This window comes from Oryx dammah, unplaced genomic scaffold, assembly GCF_014754425.2.
Source record: "Oryx dammah isolate SB20612 unplaced genomic scaffold, SCBI_Odam_1.1 HiC_scaffold_35, whole genome shotgun sequence".
NCBI classification, from domain to species: Eukaryota; Metazoa; Chordata; class Mammalia; order Artiodactyla; family Bovidae; genus Oryx; species Oryx dammah.
This window is the reverse complement of record NW_024070219.1, coordinates 279,293-283,772: the sequence shown is the minus strand read 5'-3', so window position 1 is coordinate 283,772 and position 4,480 is coordinate 279,293.

Sequence of the window (4,480 nt, the reverse complement as noted above, 5' to 3'; positions counted from 1 at the left end):
GAGGAGACAGAGGCCACCTGGTGGAGAAAAAGGAGAGTCCAAAGGAGGGGGGAGTGGTCAAGCCAGTAATCTCGCTCTCAGGTAAAATTGGGTACTGAAGATTGGATTTTTACATGTACAAAATTGACAAAAAATCCCAAAAAGCAAAGATTAAAAATCTGGAGTAGAGATTGGATTTTCAAAAATATAATATTAAAGAAAAGAAAAGAAGAAGAGGAAAAGAAGAAAGAAAAAACAAACAAACAAAACAAACAAAGAAAAAAAAGACCACAAGAATTATTAAAAATAATAATTAGAGAAAGAGTACTTAAAAATTTAATAAAGATTAAAAAAAAAGAAAAAACAATCATGCAACCCCATAAACTAAAAAAAGAAAGAAAGAAAGAAAGAAAAACAAAAACAAAACACAAACAACCAAAAAAAAAAAAAAAAAAAGATTGTAAAAGTAGTAAAGGTATATCTGGCCCTTTCTCTGGTGTTGTGGGTTGTGTGGGGTCACTTCCAAGGCGGTTCCCTCTGTTTAACTTCCTCTGTTTGCTGGTCTCTTCCATGTCTGATTTCCGTCTTGACACAGGGAGGGCGGTGGTGGACACACTAGGTTCACTACTCAGTTGTGCTGTGGGGAAGGAGGGATGCTGCAAACAATTATTACTGGAGTGTGCTTGCAGTGTCTCATCTGCTATGGGCTTGCCCCTGCTCGTGGCGGACACCACTCAGGCTCTATGTAGCTCCCCCAGGGAACCATCTGAGACCAGCCCTAGGTTTCATGCATCTCCCCGATCTAAGCCACTCAGGCTCAGCGCTCAGGAAGCCCTCAGAGGTGCAGATTTGGTTGGGCCTGTGTTTTGTGCCCTTCCCAGGTCCGAGTGGCTCAGGAGTTTGGTGAGCGCACTTGCTGCGACTACGGCCTTTCCCTTCTGCTCAGTTTTCTGGGTGTACCACTGACGTTCCTTCTCAGGCGGATGATGACTGTCCAGAACCCCCAGAAGTCTTAGTTAACAAAGAAATGTGCTTGCATTTTGGTAGGTAATGTCTCTCTTGGGCTGCGATTGCCCCCTTCCAGTCCTTAAGGCTCTGGCTGCTTGTCACTGGAGGGGGATGGTCTGCAGCCAGCTATTTCTGATCCATCCTTTGTTCTGTGCACGGTCCTGGCGGTGTCTTATGTTCGAGCATTTTGCGTGGTAGCTGTCCCACAGTCTGGTTTGCTAGCCCAAGTTAGTTCGCTCTGTCCACACGTGGGGCTTTCCAGCCCGATTCTCAAAAAAACACTGCAGCCCGCGCCTCCCGCAGCCCAATTCTTAAAAAGCACTGCCAGCTGCGCCTCCCATTCCTCCCTGCCCAGCCCCCACTTGCTAGTGGCGGATGCAGGCGTCTGCGCTGCTTTTCCGCTGGGGGAGTTACTGTTGGGCTCGTAATCTGTTGGTTTTAATCATTTATTTATTTTTCCTTCCTGTTATGTTGCCCTCTGTGTTTCCAAAGCTCGCCACAGACTCAGCTGTGAGAATGTTTCCTGGTGTTTGGAAACCTCTCTTTTTAAGAGTCTCTTCCCAGGACAGGATTCCCTTCCCAGGACGGAGCTCCCTCCCTACCTCCTTTCTCTTTTTTCATCTTATTATGTTTTTTTTCTACCTGTTTTTGAAGCCAAAGATCTGCTTTGCTGGGTGCCTGATGTCCTCTGCCAGCATTCAGAAGTTGTTTTGTGGAATTTCCTCAGCGTTGAAATGTTCTTTTGATGAATTTTTGAGGAAGAAAGTGGTCTCCCCGTCCTATTCCTCCACCATCTTAGGACCGCCTCCCCAAAAACACGACTTTAATAGTAATGGACTATAAACTACATTGTATTTGCAGCACATGGATCTAAAGCACAGGAACGATAGTAGCAGCAAGGTGCTCCAGAATCGAAGCTCAGTGTTGCAGCACCCATGCTGTGGATGGTGACCTCAACAGTGAGGAGACACATATTTCAGAGTGCAATCTCATTTTTGTAGCACACATAGTTTGAAATGAGAGCTTAGGAATGGTGAAAGCATGTTGGACAGTACATGCTCAGTAGTAGTTCAATGCCACTTCCAAAGCATAGGCAAAATCGGTTGTGATATATATGCTTAAGTGTGTGGGCTGACTAGAGTTGTAAAGTATGCTCTACATTGCAAGATAATTACCTGTGTATGGTACACATGCTCTAATATCATACTCATTAGAAGCAGGACATATGTTCCATGTCCAAGTTCAGTCATTGCCATAGGCATAATTTAGATTGTGGTCTTTGTAGTTATAGCACCGGGGCTTGGAACATTGATCAGAAGTGGTGTACATGTGATAAAAAAAACATCTGAGTTCATTAGTATTGAGGCACATGGTTTAGAGGGCAAGCTCAGCAGTTTTGTCACGTCCTCTCAAAAGTTTGGGTTCTGAAAGGCAGGATTTGTGCTTTGGAATACAAGCCCGACAGACACTGGAGGAATGCAGCAGACATCATGCTATGTCATTGTAGCATGATGCTAAATGTCACAGGCATAGTAGTTGTCAGGCATAGTAGTTGTAAAATATAAGTTCCAGAGTACAAGCTCAGTAACTGTGGTATGTCTGCTCTGGAACACAGGCTCTGGATTGACTGGATGCATGTACTTCAGCATGTGCTCAGTAGTGGTAGATAATGTGTTCCAGGGTGCCAGCTTACTAGTTGCAGCAACAGTGAAGTAAAGTGTGATACAGTAGTAGCAACAAACATGGTTCAGATACAGACTGAGATATTGTGGGACACATGTTACACAGGGTGATCCAGTCGTTTTGAGGCATGCTTGGTGTACACTGTTGGTTCAATGGTACTCAGAGATGTTATAGCAGGCAGGCTCAATATTGGCAGGATGCCTGCCTTAGAACAACATGCTGGTGGTGACAGAATATGAACCTCATATTTCAAGCTCAGTAGTTGCAATGTGACCATTCTAGAGTGAAGTCGTCGGGCATGGTATCCACAGTCCAAGTTCAGTAGTTGTTTTATGTGATTTCTAGAACTCATTCTCAGTAGTGGCGGAATGTATACCCCACAGAGCAAGAAGAGTAACTGCAGATAGTTACCATACACACAGGATCACAAGTGACAGCAGATATGCTTAGAATGCATACTCAGTAATGAGTGATAAGTTCTCCAGAGTGCAAAGTAAGTAATTTTGGCACACCTACTATAGACTATTTCACAGTGGTGGGATTTGTGCTCCACAGCGAAAGCTCAGTAGTTGTAGCACCTGTATTCTATAGCACAGTCTCACTAGTGATAGAATGTGTAATCCTTATTACTATAAAATTGGTCATCTGCCCATAGTCTACTGTGTGAGCTGATTAGTTACAGCACATCTACTTAGGGTGAAGCTCAGTTATGATGAGTGCTAAAGAGTGAAGGTCAGTAATTGTAGCATGTGTACTTAAGAGACAGGACTCAATAGAATTGAGAATTATGCTCCAAGGTGAAAAACAGTACTTGTCACACACATAATCTAGAGTGAAGGCTCATTTGTGGCATGACATTTATAGTTCACAGAATCTGTTGTGGCAGTAAGTGTGTTACAAAACATGGCCTCAGTCATGATCCTGAGAACAAACACAGTAATAGCAGTACAGCTGACCTAAAGTTGGGCTGAGTGATAGTGAGACATATGCTCTAGAAGTCAAGGACAGCATTTAGCATATGCTAGTTTTAAAGCACAGGCCCAGTAGTTGTAGAATATCTGCTGTAGAGTGCAAGCCCAGTGGTAGAAAGACACATGTTCAGAAAGCAACTGAGCAGTTTTAGACATCCTGCTGTAAAGTACGTGCCGTGGTGGTGGCAAATGTGCTCTAGAATGCAGTCCAGTAGTGACTGAACAGTTCGTCTTCCCATGTATCAGGTTAAGTAGTTTCAGACAGACTAGTCTAAAATGCAAGCACACTAGTGCCAGGGTATCTGCTCCAGATCACAAGCTCAGTAGTTTCAGCACTGCTGCTAAGTCACTTCAGTCATGTCCGACTCTGTGCGACCCCAGAGACGGCAGCCCACCAGGCTCCCCGGTCGCTGGGATTCTGCAGGCAAGAAGGCTGGATGGGGTTGCCATTTCCTTCTCCAACTTATGAAAGTGTAAAGTGAAAGTGAAGTCACTCAGTCGTGTACGACTCTTAGCGACCCCATGGACTGCAGCCCACTAGGCTCCTCCATCCATATGATTTTCCAGGCAAGAGTACTGGAGTGGGGTGTCATTGCCTTCTCCTAGTTTTAGCACTAGTACTCTAGAACTCAGACTCTGTAGTGGTGGGATGAAGGCTCCTATGTGCCACAGTCCCACTCATTGTGGCACATTTGCACTGGAGCACTGGCACAGGAGTGGTCAGAAGTGTGCTCTAGACTGCAAGCTTAGGAGATGCACCACGTGTTCTCTATAGCATATTTTATCTCAGTACTTGAAGCATATCTGATCTAGGTCATGAATCTGTTGTTAATGGCCTA